Source organism: Ascaphus truei, chromosome 14 (assembly GCF_040206685.1).
Source record: "Ascaphus truei isolate aAscTru1 chromosome 14, aAscTru1.hap1, whole genome shotgun sequence".
Lineage (NCBI taxonomy): Eukaryota > Metazoa > Chordata > Amphibia > Anura > Ascaphidae > Ascaphus > Ascaphus truei.
In genome coordinates, this window is record NC_134496.1 from 57,069,279 (window position 1) to 57,086,757 (window position 17,479).

General features: G+C 51.5%; 1 protein-coding gene across 1 annotated transcript in view; it reads right to left on the minus strand.

Annotated features, from left to right (window-relative positions):
• Positions 1–15,943, minus strand: part of LRRC15 (leucine rich repeat containing 15) — a 30,338-nt gene extending 14,395 nt beyond the window's left edge. Inside the window, exon 1 of the mRNA XM_075571117.1 lies at positions 15,692–15,943. The gene's annotated coding sequence lies outside the window, so the exon portion shown is untranslated. The remainder of the gene's footprint in view (positions 1–15,691) is intronic.
• Between the last annotated feature and the right edge of the window lie 1,536 nt (positions 15,944–17,479).

A 17,479-nucleotide genomic window follows, 5' to 3' on the forward strand; every position in this document is an offset into this window, starting at 1 on the left:
TTCCTGGAGGAGACTTGGACACCTTTGTGACACCTTTTAGCCGAACATCATAAGAGTTCTTCATAGATAAAATCAAAGTGTAAAGAACTGAACAGGTCTTCTTCATTTTCTGGAGTGCACTTGAAGAAGAGACTTATAAGATTTGAAAGCTCTGTGTATTAGGATTTCATCTATGAAGAAAACTAAGTGTAGCCAGGTCATCTTTTTCCCCCTGCGACCCCCCCGGGCGCCTCCGTGGTCACGGACGCTGTCGGGTACTGCCAGCGGCAAGCGGCAGACCCGACGGCCATTCAGGAGGGTGGGGGCCGAGGAGGGAGCTCGCCGGAGTGCAGGAGATCTCCGGCGGCTCTTGCACAGGGCGCCGCCATGTTGCGCCGGTTCGCGCATGCGCAGAGAGTTCCCGGCGGCCCGAGATAGTCGCGCATGCGCAGAAGATCGCGCGAGTGTAGGAGCCAGCCAGGAGAGTCGCGCGAGAGGTAGGGAGAGATTGCGGCGGCCATTAGGAGCTAGTGCAGGCATAGGAAAGGCACGCACGCGGCCCCAATGTTATTACAGGCGCCCAGGGACTACAATTCCCATAGTGCTTAGCGAGGGAGGCACCAGGTGCCTCATAGGAGCCAATAGGGCTGCAGGACTGCCAGGAGAGCAAGTGGATACATTTGGCGGGCTTGCAGCTACGTTGTCAGTCAGAGGAAGGAGCAGTCAAGGGAAGGAGGTAGGGTACAGGAGCGAGGGACTCCCTGTACTAGGCCAGCACCCCCTTGGCCCAAGATAGCCCTGAGTCCCCCAGTAGTGTGAGTGTTGCCAGGGACAGCCCTCAGGATAGGGAACCTGTCACTTACCTTAGTTGGCCACTGGGGAACAGAAGGGAAGATAGGGACAGCTGGGGGGTTTCATAGCGGTAACCAATCCGGGGAGCCATAGCCCAGGGTCCTGTTGTGAATTAGTGGCACGAGACAGCTGGGGGGTTCATAGCGGTAACCAGTCCGGGGAGCCATAGCCCAGGGTCCGTGTTGCGAGTGGCGAGGCCACTGGGGGGGTTTCATAGCGGTAACCAATCCGGGGAGCCATAGCCCAGGGCGGCGTTGCGCGTAGTACGAGGCAACTGGGGGGGGTTCATAGCGGTAACCAGTCCGGGGATCCATGGCCCAGGGCCCGTATTATGAGTAGGGTGGGTACAAGACCTACCTATATAGGATAGGCAACCCCGAATGCCCTAGGAGAGTGACCCTTAAGCCACTTAAGGATGCTGTGCTATAGGGACGGCCTGTAGTGCAGGGTGTGTCACGTTGCTGTATCGTTAGTGAGGGACTCAGCGGATGCTGCGGTTCCAGTGAAGGAGTTCGGACCCACGTTGGGGTCACAGAGAATATTGCCAGGATAGGATCAGACGGATTCATCACGCGTCTGACCCTTTGTGAAGCGTTGCTGATCCGAGCACTGGAATGCTCGGCAGGTATCTACAGTTCTAAGTGCACCACCGGGCCCTTAGCTTAATAGTGACTGCGCAGTCACCCATTGATTCTCTGCAAGAGTGCGGGACATTGGGTGGGGTTCTTTGGACACTGGGTGGGATCACCTAGTGTTGGGGAATTGTCCTGCGAGACGTCACGGTTAGTGTCTCCTCCTGAGAGGGACACAGGTTATATTATGAATGTGATGTGTCGTATTACATGTTAGTAAAGTCCTTAGTTATTATACCCCATTGTGTATGTGATCATTGTGTTTGTCCTGCGAGGATCCACTCCCTCTCTGGTGGGAGCCATCGCAGGTGGAGGCGCTGCACCTATTGAGTAAGTGGTTACCCCTAGTATAATTGCCCCAGGTTCCCAGTGGCGGAAGCTCAGTCCTCCTGTGAGCCTACAGGTATACGCATCACACCGGTAACACTGCATGTTCTACTCACCCACACTATATATGCGATTGGGTGGGGTGGAATACCCGTTACATTTGGAGGCGCTGCTGAGAGAGACCTGGGGTGCCCTGTTTTCATTTTTTTCAAATTGTCCATTCATATTTTTCATCATGGCGGTGCCGTCACCGCAAGACGTCGATGACTGGGCCTTAGCGCGGCAATTATCCCCAAGGCGCGTGTTTGTAGTGGCCGGAGTATCCCATGATACGCAATTGTCCACTATGCGCGCCCAAGTAAGAACTTGCCCGGAATTGGCCACTGCCCGGGTGAAAGACTTAAGGCTGGATGCTGACGGCCGGGGGATTACCTATCTCCTGTGCACCACGCATGACATATGCCTAGAGACTGTTCCCCATGTATTAACACTCCCCGAGTCTTCCGCAGGGGACTGTCTCATGATCTATGCAAAAAGCTGCAGTGTAGTTGACAGGACTGTAGTTAAAATGGAGGCTCCTGCAGCCGGGGAGGCTAACAGTGAGTCCCACCTAAAATGGCGGCTCCCGCCAACTCAAGATGACCCACGTGCTTCTGACTGCCAGGCTGCTCAGAAAAGGGTTACAGAAAACCATCCGGGACTGGCGGGAAAACCAGAGCCCCGCCCCCGTAATGTGAGCCACTCAGTGATAGAGCACACCCCTCCTTTAAATTCCACCAGGGGGAGTGAGCACAGTGAACAGCCATTAGACCCTTCTATTCACCAGGAGGAAGAGGAGGAGGAAGGCATTGTCGTGGACATGGAATATTTTCTTTCTGAGCAGGAAACCGAGATAGACTGTCAGGACATACACCCCAATATGTATGTGGCCTGGCGTGCGCCCGGAGTAGATTCTCTTCTCTTCATATGCTCCTGCCTGCAAGAAGCCCACGCTCAGGGAGCCAAAGTGTCTCGGTTATCCCTCGACTACAGGACCATCGAGGTGGAAGGAGAAATGGGCATACAGTGTTTTAGCCCCACTTGTAACTGTTCTAGAGAGACATTGACATGGTGGTCCTACTGTGAGTGTTGCGGTGTGCGGTTATTGAAGTCTATTGTTCCCCAGCATGCCGAACCAACAGAGGAATCACAGCATACAGAGCCTGCTGTGGGCCCGTGTGCCCTACCACGGCCAGTCCGGCCTACAGAGGTACCATCGGTCCCAGGCTTGGGATCAGTACCTGTTGACGACGACCAGGGTGAGTTGACTGCCCCAGGGGTGTTGGGTGTGAGCCTTCAGGTGACCGCGGAGCACGATAGCTTCTTAAGTCTGGACACCTGGGCGAAGGGCTCCACTCGACATCGCGTCCTGGCGGAGGTGTCCCCCCTAGAAGATAGCTGTCCTGCAGTGCGAGTGGACCAGTACCCACTGCCTATCGTTCCAGAAGAAGAGAAATCCATCGCAAGCCAGCAGAGTGGTAAGGAACCCCCTTGCTCCCCACAGGCTCCGATGGAGGTGGCCGTGCAACAGGCCAGAGTTACGGTTCCTGATCTGAGTGAGAGCCCGTGCGCTCCAACCCAAATGGTCCCAGGACTGGGATCCAACGCTCCCGAGTTTAAGGACAGCAAGTGGACTGCCCCAGAAGTACAGGAGGCAGGTCCCGAGACAGCCGAGGTGGGAACTGACAGCGTCCCCGAGGACCTGTTGGCCACCGAGAATCACCGCAGGGGTAAGGTGTCTACTCTTTACCCCCTGCCAGGTGAAGCAGAGACTTTGAGTAAAGAGACAGTGTCCAGTTCTCGCTTCTCAGTGGAAGCTGAGCACGTATGTAGGGACAAGGACTATGTGGCAAAGGAGCTGGTAGAAGTTGCCTCCTTTGCGCCCAAGAAGAAGCGGCCCATTCGTCACGTAGTGGACCGAGGGAAAGGTCCTGGCCGCCTGGCCTGCTGCTTCCAGGCCATGGATGATCAAGTAAAGGTTGGTGTGAAGGACACTGCGCTATTCCTTCCACCAGGGGGAGGAAGTAGCACTGAACCAGTGACTGTCACCCCAGAGTGTGCTCTTCAAGAGAATTTTCTGGGAGAGGCTCACGGACGCAAAAGTGAGGTACCCCCACCTGATCAGTTAGGGGCACCCCACATATGGTCTCAGCAAGCAGCTGATACTCAGCTGGCCTCGGGTAATAGTGGGTGTGATATGCCAGGTAATTTTGCATTGTGTGAAAATGTGCCATGTTTTGAGGATGTTGCAGTCGATCTGTTAAGTGTACGGGGTATGCCATGCCATTTTTCAGTGTGTAAAATTGTACCATGTTATGTCGTTCCCCAAGCGAGGGCGTTGGGTTTTTCACCAGGGGGAGAGTGTAGCCAGGTCATCTTTTTCCCCCTGCGACCCCCCCGGGCGCCTCCGTGGTCACGGACGCTGTCGGGTACTGCCAGCGGCAAGCGGCAGACCCGACGGCCATTCAGGAGGGTGGGGGCCGAGGAGGGAGCTCGCCGGAGTGCAGGAGATCTCCGGCGGCTCTTGCACAGGGCGCCGCCATGTTGCGCCGGTTCGCGCATGCGCAGAGAGTTCCCGGCGGCCCGAGATAGTCGCGCATGCGCAGAAGATCGCGCGAGTGTAGGAGCCAGCCAGGAGAGTCGCGCGAGAGGTAGGGAGAGATTGCGGCGGCCATTAGGAGCTAGTGCAGGCATAGGAAAGGCACGCACGCGGCCCCAATGTTATTACAGGCGCCCAGGGACTACAATTCCCATAGTGCTTAGCGAGGGAGGCACCAGGTGCCTCATAGGAGCCAATAGGGCTGCAGGACTGCCAGGAGAGCAAGTGGATACATTTGGCGGGCTTGCAGCTACGTTGTCAGTCAGAGGAAGGAGCAGTCAAGGGAAGGAGGTAGGGTACAGGAGCGAGGGACTCCCTGTACTAGGCCAGCACCCCCTTGGCCCAAGATAGCCCTGAGTCCCCCAGTAGTGTGAGTGTTGCCAGGGACAGCCCTCAGGATAGGGAACCTGTCACTTACCTTAGTTGGCCACTGGGGAACAGAAGGGAAGATAGGGACAGCTGGGGGGTTTCATAGCGGTAACCAATCCGGGGAGCCATAGCCCAGGGTCCTGTTGTGAATTAGTGGCACGAGACAGCTGGGGGGTTCATAGCGGTAACCAGTCCGGGGAGCCATAGCCCAGGGTCCGTGTTGCGAGTGGCGAGGCCACTGGGGGGGTTTCATAGCGGTAACCAATCCGGGGAGCCATAGCCCAGGGCGGCGTTGCGCGTAGTACGAGGCAACTGGGGGGGGTTCATAGCGGTAACCAGTCCGGGGATCCATGGCCCAGGGCCCGTATTATGAGTAGGGTGGGTACAAGACCTACCTATATAGGATAGGCAACCCCGAATGCCCTAGGAGAGTGACCCTTAAGCCACTTAAGGATGCTGTGCTATAGGGACGGCCTGTAGTGCAGGGTGTGTCACGTTGCTGTATCGTTAGTGAGGGACTCAGCGGATGCTGCGGTTCCAGTGAAGGAGTTCGGACCCACGTTGGGGTCACAGAGAATATTGCCAGGATAGGATCAGACGGATTCATCACGCGTCTGACCCTTTGTGAAGCGTTGCTGATCCGAGCACTGGAATGCTCGGCAGGTATCTACAGTTCTAAGTGCACCACCGGGCCCTTAGCTTAATAGTGACTGCGCAGTCACCCATTGATTCTCTGCAAGAGTGCGGGACATTGGGTGGGGTTCTTTGGACACTGGGTGGGATCACCTAGTGTTGGGGAATTGTCCTGCGAGACGTCACGGTTAGTGTCTCCTCCTGAGAGGGACACAGGTTATATTATGAATGTGATGTGTCGTATTACATGTTAGTAAAGTCCTTAGTTATTATACCCCATTGTGTATGTGATCATTGTGTTTGTCCTGCGAGGATCCACTCCCTCTCTGGTGGGAGCCATCGCAGGTGGAGGCGCTGCACCTATTGAGTAAGTGGTTACCCCTAGTATAATTGCCCCAGGTTCCCAGTGGCGGAAGCTCAGTCCTCCTGTGAGCCTACAGGTATACGCATCACACCGGTAACACTGCATGTTCTACTCACCCACACTATATATGCGATTGGGTGGGGTGGAATACCCGTTACATAAGTCTACTAAAAGTTATCACTACCTACATTGAATGTATCTAACAAATCCCCTCCCCCCTCCACGGGATTTATTTTAACCCTTTCACGCACACCTTTCCTGGGATCTTGTTGAGTGAGGAGCCAGCAATGTATTGTAATGTATTACTTTGCCCGCTGAGGGCAGCACACAGACACATACATTTGTGCACCTGAAATCCAGGGGTTTTGTTTAAAAAAAATACCTTTTGTATCCGCAAACAGAATATTTCACAGTCATTTATTAAGTATATTATTTGCAGAAGACTTTTCTTTGCTGTGTAACCCTTTCCTTGCCCCTGGCAGTGAAGGGGTTTAAAAGAGAAGAAGCGGGGAGAGGGAGCGGCTCAGTGAGGACAGACTCTGACTGGCAGTGAGTGTGAGCAGGGGATCCTGGTTCAATTCCCGGTGTCGGCTCCTTGTGACCTTGGGCAAGTCACTTTATCTCCCTGTGCCTCAGGCACCAAAATCATAGATTGTAAGCTCTACGGGGCAGGGACTGTGTCTGCAAAATGTCTCTGTAATGCGCTATGTAAAACTAGCAGCGCTATACAAGAACATGCTATTATTATTTATTCAATGCCATTATTCAGCAGCTAAAGGGGCGGTACGAGTAACTCAGCGGTAACACCACTTGCCTTAAAGTGGGTGAAACTAAGTGTCTGCTCATTGCCACGTTGGGCAGGTCACGTCATCTCCCTGTGGTCCCCCGCTCTATACTGTGGGGACTCGCCGTGCCTGTAACGTTCTATGTACATCGCTGTGTACACTGTGGGGATTCACGGGGCCTGCAAAGTGCTATGTACACCGCTGTGTACACTGTGGGGATTCACTGGGCCTGTAACGTTCTATGTACACCGCTGTGTACACTGTGGGGATTCACTGGGCCTGCAAAGTGCTATGTACACCGCTGTGTACACTACCTGTGCTATATAAGAACAAACATTTTGTTCGTTGTAATAAAGGCAAAGCTCCAGTTAGCGACTCGTCGCTGGCAGACTGCGTCTCCAATCCAAGTCCAACAGTGTACACCTCACTGCACAAACAATGTACCGCGTGTGCCCAAAAACGCTCGCTCATTGTCACCAGCTGGGAAGATGGAGACTGGCGAAGGTTATATATGCACACGCCCGCACTATACACAGCACCCATGGATATGCGTACGCCCGCACTATACACAGCACCCATGGATATGCGTACGCCCGCACTATACACAGCACCCATGGATATGCGTACGCCCGCACTATACACAGCACCCATGGATATGCGTACGCCCGCACTATACACAGCACCCATGGATATGCGTACGCCCGCACTATACACAGCACCCATGGATATGCGTACGCCCGCACTATACACAGCACCCATGGATATGTGTACGCCCGCACTATACACAGCACCCATGGATATGTGTACGCCCGCACTATACACAGCACCCATGGATATGTGTACGCCCACACTATACACAGCACCCATGGATATGTGTACGCCCGCACTATACACAGCACCCATGGATATGTGTACGCCCGCACTATACACAGCACCCATGGATATGTGTACGCCCACACTATACACAGCACCCATGGATATGCGTACGCCCGCACTATACACAGCACCCATGGATATGCGTACGCCCGCACTATACACAGCACCCAAGGATATGCGTACGCCCGCACTATACACAGCACCCATGGATATGCGTACGCCCGCACTATACACAGCACCCATGGATATGCGTACGCCCGCACTATACACAGCACCCATGGATATGCGTACGCCCGCACTATACACAGCACCCATGGATATGCGTACGCCCGCACTATACACAGCACCCATGGATATGCGTACGCCCGCACTATACACAGCACCCATGGATATGCGTACGCCCGCACTATACACAGCACCCATGGATATGCGTACGCCCACACTATACACAGCACCCATGGATATGCGTACGCCCGCACTATACACAGCACCCATGGATATGCGTACGCCCACACTATACACAGCACCCATGGATATGCGTACGCCCGCACTATACACAGCACCCATGGATATGCGTACGCCCGCACTATACACAGCACCCATGGATATGTGTACGCCCGCACTATACACAGCACCCATGGATATGTGTACGCCCGCACTATACACAGCATCCATGTGTATTCGAATCTCCCTCCTCTGAGATAAGCGTCTCTATATTCAGATTTAGTCCGGGACAGCACATTAATATTCCTTTGCGTAGTCTCGCAGTGTGCAGAGCAAGGAGGGACCTGTATATTAGAATCCAGGCAGCTGCCTCTTATCCTCAGCTACCCTCCCATCCTAAGGGTCCAGTCTCACTTCCTGCTCCTTAATCACAATAACTCTTAGCTGCCGGCCCCTTATCTTACAGAGGGACCAATGGGATTTACATTCAGTGTATATGGATATAAACCCCAGCACATACACACCCTCTGCCCAGCCATATACATGCCCTGCCATATACTATACATGCCCCAGCCATATACATGCCCCAGCCATATACATGCCCCAGCCATATACATGCCCCAGCCATATACATGCCCCAGCCATATACATGCCCCAGCTATATACATGCCCTGCCATATACTGTACATGCCCAGCCATATGCATGCCCAGCCATATACATGCCCCAGCCATATACATGCCCAGCCATATACAAGCCCAGCCATATATATACATGCCCAGCCATATATATACATACCCAGCCATATATATACATACCCAGCCATATACATGCCCCAGCCATATACATGCCCAGCCATATACAAGCCCAGCCATATATATACATGCCCAGCCATATACATGCCCAGCCATATATATACATACCCAGCCATATACATGCCCAGCCATATACATGCCCAGCCATATATATACATACCCAGCCATATACATGCCCCAGCCATATACATGCCCCAGCCATATACATGCCCTGCCATATACATGCCCCAGCCATATACATGCCCCAGCCATATACATGCCCCAGCCATATACATGCCCCAGCCATATACATGCACTCACTCAACTTCACAGCCACATTCACTCTGTGAGCTCAAGGAATTCTGGGACTTGTAGTCCCTCTGTCTTTACTAGCATAGGGCTCTTCACCTAGCTGTCCGTGGGCTAAACGTGGCCCACGAAGAGCGTTGATGTGAGCCGTGGACTTTCTGCTCCTGCTAATTTCATGCTTAGGCAGCTAAGAGGTTCACCCTGAAGCTCACTTGTAAGTTAAAGTAAATGTATATGGTACAGATGTTATAAATGGTTAAAAACAAACTATGTCTGGAGGCGGAAAAGAACAAAATGCCTAAATACACGTGAAGGTATATGTATATATAGTATATGTATATATAGAATACGTATATATAGTATATGTATATATAGAATATGTATATATAGTATATGTATATATAGAATATGTATATATAGTATATGTATATATAGTATATGTATATATAGTATATGTAGTATATGTATATATAGTATATGTATATATAGAATATGTATATATAGTATATGTATATATAGTATATGTAGTATATGTATATATAGTATATGTAGTATATGTATATATAGTATATGTATATATAGTATATGTAGTATATGTATATATAGTATATGTATATATAGTATATGTAGTATATGTATATATAGTATATGTAGTATATGTATATATAGTATATATAGTATATGTATATATAGTATATGTATATATAGTATATGTATATATAGTATATGTATATATAGTATATGTAGTATATGTATATATAGTATATGCCGGCAGTGTCATGTTTCCGGTGTTTTGAAGATGGAAAGCGGTATATCATCGGGATTTGAATATGTATAACCAGGGCCTACAGCACCCCTAATGCCCTGATTTGGGGTGGCATGTAGACCACTATATACAGTACTTGTTAAGCCCGCAGTGTTGAGATGTGAACTTTCTTCCACTTCAAAACCTGCACAACTCAGGGACTGAAATAAACCAAAGCCAGGGACATGTGGAGGGGAAACATTTGGGTGCCAGCACCCTTATTCAGGATCAGACACCTATACCTAGACAATTCGTCTGTAAGCGGGGTGAAGCGAGGCCAGGGTGGGACAGTAGGAGGTTTCACTTCCTTTAGCTCCTCTCTTGTGCGATGCTGTGTGTGTGTTTTGACCACTAGCTGCCATTCCCATCCATTACCAACGTGCCCCCTTCTTCCCCCCTGTCCCCACAGGAAGGGTCGGGTCTCGTATACTGAAGATGCATTCTGCGCGTCGGGGCTCCCACTGAGAAGAAACCTTCCTCTCTGCTCATCTCCTCCATTATACAGGGAACCAATCACATGGGGGCGTTATTTACATCTAGCCTGGGGGGAGGGGGACCAGCGACCAGCAGTGAAGGGGTCAATTATACCAGAAACTGCAGAGCGATCCGGTGACATCACTGTAGCGGCGCTACATGTGTCCATGTAGAAGCGATTTGTAGCGCTACTGCAGGGAGGCGAGTGTGTGTTTTAAGATGCACTGTGATTGGCCGAGCAAATCGCGTGATGCGGCCGTCGCTTGTGAAAAACCAAATTTCAAATCTCTTCATGAGACATAAGCTTTGCGGCACGTAGCGGCACGTAGCGGCACGTAGCGGCACGTAGCGGCGCTGCCGGCGCGAGTGGTATGTGCGCTTTCATTGCATATTACTCTTTTGTTTTTAAGCGTCACAACGTCGCGTGCGATTGCTGTATAATCACAGCGTAAGAGACACTCGGCAGTGGGCGAGTAGGTGCCCTTTCCACATCTCAAAGGGTTAATTCGTCTTCTAGCTGGAAATATATTGACAGATAACCCTCGGTTTCCTCATCTCGTTCGGCTGCTGGAATTATAACTGTATTATACAGAGACCCTGCGTATTACTGTGCGCTGTATTATGCAGAGACCCTGCGTATTACTGCGCGCTGTATTATACAGAGACCCTGCGTATTACTGTGCGCTGTATTATACAGAGACCCTGCGTATTACTGTGTTATACAGAGACCCTGCGTATTACTGTGCGCTGTATTATGCAGAGACCCTGCGTATTACTGCGCGCTGTATTATGCAGAGACCCTGCGTATTACTGCGCGCTGTATTATGCAGAGACCCTGCGTATTACTGTGCGCTGTATTATACAGAGACCCTGCGTATTACTGTGCGCTGTATTATGCAGAGACCCTGCGTATTACTGCGCGCTGTATTATGCAGAGACCCTGCGTATTACTGCGCGCTGTATTATGCAGAGACCCTGCGTATTACTGTGCGCTGTATTATACAGAGACCCTGCGTATTACTGTGCGCTGTATTATACAGAGACCCTGCGTATTACTGTGCGCTGTATTATACAGAGACCCTGCGTATTACTGTGCGCTGTATTATACAGAGACCCTGCGTATTACTGTGTTATACAGAGACCCTGCGTATTACTGTGCGCTGTATTATACAGAGACCCTGCGTATTACTGTGTTATACAGAGACCCTGCGTATTACTGTGCGCTGTATTATACAGAGACCCTGCGTATTACTGTGCGCTGTATTATACAGAGACCCTGCGTATTACTGTGCGCTGTATTATGCAGAGACCCTGCGTATTACTGCGCGCTGTATTATGCAGAGACCCTGCGTATTACTGTGCGCTGTATTATACAGAGACCCTGCGTATTACTGTGCGCTGTATTATACAGAGACCCTGCGTATTACTGTGCGCTGTATTATACAGAGACCCTGCGTATTACTGTGTTATACAGAGACCCTGCGTATTACTGTGCGCTGTATTATACAGAGACCCTGCGTATTACTGTGTTATACAGAGACCCTGCGTATTACTGTGCGCTGTATTATACAGAGACCCTGCGTATTACTGTGCGCTGTATTATACAGAGACCCTGCGTATTACTGCGCGCTGTATTATACAGAGACCCTGCGTATTACTGCGCGCAGTATTATACAGAGACCCTGCGTATTACTGTGCGCTGTATTATACAGAGACCCTGCGTATTACTGTGCGCTGTATTATACAGAGACCCTGCGTATTACTGTGTTATACAGAGACCCTGCGTATTACTGTGCGCTGTATTATACAGAGACCCTGCTTATTACTGTGCGCTGTATTATACAGAGACCCTGCGTATTACTGTGCGCTGTATTATGCAGAGACCCTGCGTATTACTGTGCGCTGTATTATACAGAGACCCTGCGTATTACTGTGCGCTGTATTATACAGAGACCCTGCGTATTACTGTGTTATACAGAGACCCTGCGTATTACTGTGCGCTGTATTATACAGAGACCCTGCGTATTACTGTGCGCTGTATTATGCAGAGACCCTGCGTATTACTGTGCGCTGTATTATACAGAGACCCTGCGTATTACTGCGCGCTGTATTATGCAGAGACCCTGCGTATTACTGTGCGCTGTATTATACAGAGACCCTGCGTATTACTGTGCGCTGTATTATACAGAGACCCTGCGTATTACTGCGCGCTGTATTATACAGAGACCCTGCGTATTACTGCGCGCTGTATTATACAGAGACCCTGCGTATTACTGTGCGCTGTATTATACAGAGACCCTGCGTATTACTGTGCGCTGTATTATACAGAGACCCTGCGTATTACTGTGCGCTGTATTATACAGAGACCCTGCGTATTACTGTGCGCTGTATTATGCAGAGACCCTGCGTATTACTGCGCGCTGTATTATACAGAGACCCTGCGTATTACTGTGCGCTGTATTATGCAGAGACCCTGCGTATTACTGTGCGCTGTATTATACAGAGACCCTGCGTATTACTGCGCGCTGTATTATGCAGAGACCCTGCGTATTACTGCGCGCTGTATTATACAGAGACCCTGCGTATTACTGTGCGCTGTATTATACAGAGACCCTGCGTATTACTGTGCGCTGTATTATGCAGAGACCCTGCGTATTACTGCGCGCTGTATTATACAGAGACCCTGCGTATTACTGTGCGCTGTATTATACAGAGACCCTGCGTATTACTGTGCGCTGTATTATACAGAGACCCTGCGTATTACTGTGCGCTGTATTATGCAGAGACCCTGCGTATTACTGCGCGCTGTATTATGCAGAGACCCTGCGTATTACTGTGCGCTGTATTATACAGAGACCCTGCGTATTACTGTGCGCTGTATTATGCAGAGACCCTGCGTATTACTGCGCGCTGTATTATACAGAGACCCTGCGTATTACTGTGCGCTGTATTATGCAGAGACCCTGCGTATTACTGCGCGCTGTATTATGCAGAGACCCTGCGTATTACTGCGCGCTGTATTATGCAGAGACCCTGCGTATTACTGTGCGCTGTATTATACAGAGACCCTGCGTATTACTGTGCGCTGTATTATACAGAGACCCTGCGTATTACTGTGCGCTGTATTATACAGAGACCCTGCGTATTACTGTGCGCTGTATTATACAGAGACCCTGCGTATTACTGTGCGCTGTATTATGCAGAGACCCTGCGTATTACTGCGCGCTGTATTATACAGAGACCCTGCGTATTACTGTGCGCTGTATTATGCAGAGACCCTGCGTATTACTGTGCGCTGTATTATGCAGAGACCCTGCGTATTACTGTGCGCTGTATTATGCAGAGACCCTGCGTATTACTGTGTGCTGTATTATGCAGAGACCCTGCGTATTACTGTGCGCTGTATTATACAGAGACCCTGCGTATTACTGTGCGCTGTATTATACAGAGACCCTGCGTATTACTGTGCGCTGTATTATACAGAGACCCTGCGTATTACTGTGCGCTGTATTATACAGAGAACCTGCGTATTACTGTGCGCTGTATTATGCAGAGACCCTGCGTATTACTGCGCGCTGTATTATACAGAGACCCTGCGTATTACTGTGCGCTGTATTATACAGAGACCCTGCGTATTACTGTGTTATACAGAGACCCTGCGTATTACTGTGCGCTGTATTATACAGAGACCCTGCGTATTACTGCGCGCTGTATTATACAGAGACCCTGCGTATTACTGTGCGCTGTATTATGCAGAGACCCTGCGTATTACTGCGCACTGTATTATGCAGAGACCCTGCGTATTACTGTGCGCTGTATTATACAGAGACCCTGCGTATTACTGCGCGCTGTATTATGCAGAGACCCTGCGTATTACTGCGCACTGTATTATGCAGAGACCCTGCGTATTACTATACGCTGTAATAATCCGGACTTTCCCATTACAGAAAGCAGGTGGAACAGACGCACTCACATGGAGCGTATAGAATATATTTTGCAACATTTTTAGGACAGCGGGGCCCAAAGAGAAATGGCTGCATTAACCCCTACACTACCGGACTAGATGCAATACATCCTTTCCACTTTGGTTAGGAAAGGGTTAATAGGACATCTCTACCATAGAACTGAATGGAGCGCCAAAAAAAAAAAAGTCCCTCTCTGTAAACACCCTGTTAACAATTAGGACAATGCTTTTTAAGCTATGAGAGCGGTCATCCCTCAAGAACCGACACCTTATCTTATTTCCCAGGTTCCTTTCAGTATAGTTACATAGTTACATAGTTACATAGTTACATTCTAAGAATATCCCGACTTGTACAATAATAGGATCACAGGAAAATGTCCAAGTAGCTTTTATGTGTCAGCAATGCCTGGGAAGCAGCGACACAGCGACCTCTCCCCTTAAACAATACATGCAAATTATTCACGGTTTGGGTCTGTAAATGCAAAGTTTTGTATTGGACATAAAACCGAGTGTAAACCAGGATAAGTGTGCAACGCCTTCACCTGTATATAGCAAAGACCCCAAAAAAAGCAAAACATTTCCTTTTACATTTTACTTCTTATTTTTCTGAAATCTATTATTTTACAAAGAATGGGAAGTAATTGTAGGAAATCCAGCAAAATGCATGTGCCAGAACTTATACACACACTAAAGTAAATAGATAGCGTGTGAAATGTCCCTTATTGTTGCACTATTGATTGCATGGGATAAATAAAGTACTGTACAATGTAACGCAAGTGAGCACTTTTCAGCCCTTTTATTAAATGTCATGTTTGCTGAGTGACCCTCGGAACCCGTATCTGGGCCCTTCAGGGCTTGGTGATGTCTAACATAATATAGGATATAGCATAAGATGTTCTGCTCCGTTTCAGCTAAGTCCCACACTGCACAGATTCAGGTAAGTCCCACACTGCACAGATTCAGGTAAGTCCCACACTGCACAGATTCAGATAAGTCCCACACTGCACAGATTCAGGTAAGTCCCACACTGCACAGACTCAGGTAAGTCCCACACTGCACAGATTCAGATAAGTCCCACACTGCACAGATTCAGGTAAATCCCACACTGCACAGATTCAGGTAAGTCCCCACACTGCACAGATTCAGGTAAATCCCACACTGCACAGATTCAGGTAAGTCCCACACTGCACAGATGCAGGTAAGTCCCACACTGCACAGATTCAGGTAAGTCCCACACTGCACAGACTCAGGTAAGTCACACACTGCACAGATTCAGGTAAGTCCCACACTGCACAGATTCAGGTAAGTCCCACACTGCACAGATTCAGGTAAGTCCCACACTGCACAGACTCAGGTAAGTCCCACACTGCACAGACTCAGGTAAGTCACACACTGCACAGGTTCAGGTTTAATGATTAAAGAGAACGCAATATGAGAAAGTGACTTACCTGCAGAGAGATCCAGTCCTACAGGGAAGCTGGAGACGTGTGTCCGGCGGTGACTGGAATGGGGGGTTCTCCCCTCTCTCTATTTAAACTGTTTTAATCAATGAATCAGCAAAGGGGATGTGTCAATAGGTTAAAAAGGTCATCAGCTTCCCCACAAGTAGTGAACACGCAGCTCCTGCCTCACTTCCCACCTCGCTGCAGTCTGCTTCAGCTCAGGATAATGAGGCAACAATGATTGGTTTCACTAAAAAAACGAAAACTCAAACTGCCTATTTCTGTAATAATCACTCCTTGTGGAAACTATGAGCATTCAAACCAATGTTCCCCTTTGACCATTAAAGGGAGGGGGGGGGGGTCTGAGGGGGCAGGATGAGTTACTGTAATGTACAGGACATGCTTTGGGGATAAATACACCTCTTATAACTCACTGACTAAAGATACAAGGAGTTTGGGGGACATTTAAAAGAAAAAAGTTGTTGAGTAGAAATAATATTCTTGTTGCTGGTTTGTTTTTTAATACAAACTTTTAATACCACTCAGGTTCTCAGCGCCCCATCCTCTAGATTGTAACAGGCTGTAATACCTTCTAGGGGACCAGTGTGATAGTTACTCCTATAAATACTACACTAGCTTCCTTAGGTGAGACAAAGAGCCAAAGTGGGCTGGGAGGGAGACTCCAGGCACTAGAGGGGGAGAGAGAGGGGGGAGAGAGAGGGGGGGGGAGAGAGGGGGGGGGAGAGAGGGGGAGGGGAGGGGGGGGAGAGAGGGGAGGGGAGGGGGGGGGAGAGAGGGGAGGGGAGGGGGGGGAGGGGAGGGGAGGGGGGGGAGAGAGGGGAGGGGGGGGGAGAGAGGGGAGGGGGGGGGGAGAGAGGGGAGGGGGGGGGGGAGAGAGGGGAGGGGGGGGGGAGGGGAGGGGAGGGGGGGGAGAGAGGGGAGGGGGGGAAGAGAGGGGGGAGGGGGGGGGAGAGAGGGGGGTGGGGGGGGGGGAGAGAGAGGGGGGAGGGGGGGGGAGAGGGGAGGGGGGGAGAGAGGGGAGGGGAGGGGGGGAAGAGAGGGGGGGGGGGAGGGGGGGAGGGGGGGGGGAGAGAGAGGGGGAGGGAGAGAGGGGGGGGAGGGAGGGGAGGGAGGGGAGGGGGGGGGAGAGAGGGGGGGGAGGGAGGGGGGGGGGAGAGAGGGGAGGGGGGGGGAGAGGGGGGGAGAGAGGGGGGGGAGGGGGGGGGAGAGAGGGGGGGGGAGGGAGGGGAGGGGGGGGAGGGAGGGGAGGGGAGGGGGGGGGAGAGGGGGGGGGGAGGGAGGGGGGGGGAGGAGGGGGGGGGGAGGGAGGGGAGGGGGGGGAGAGAGGGGGGGAGGGAGGGGAGGGGGGAGGGGAGGGGGGGGGAGGGAGGGGAGGGGGGGGAGGGAGGGGAGGGGGGGGAGGGAGGGGGAGGGGGGAGGGAGGGGGGGGGAGAGAGGGGAGGAGGGGGGGGAGAGAGGGGAGGAGGGGGGGAGGGAGGGGGGGAGAGAGGGGAGGAGGGGGGGAGGGAGGGGGGGGAGAGAGGGGAGGAGGGGGGGAGAGAGGGGAGGAGGGGGGGGGAGAGAGGGGAGGAGGGGGGAGGGAGGGGGGGGAAGAGGGAAGGGGGGGAGGGGGGGGGGGAGAGAGGGGGGGAGGGGGGGGAGAGGGGAGAGGGGGAGGGGGGGAGAGAGGGGGGGAGGGGGGGAGAGAGGGGGGAGGGGGGGGGAGAGGGGGGAGGGGGGGGAGAGGGGGGGGGGGGGGGAGAGGGGGGGAGGGGGGGGGAGAGGGGGGGAGGG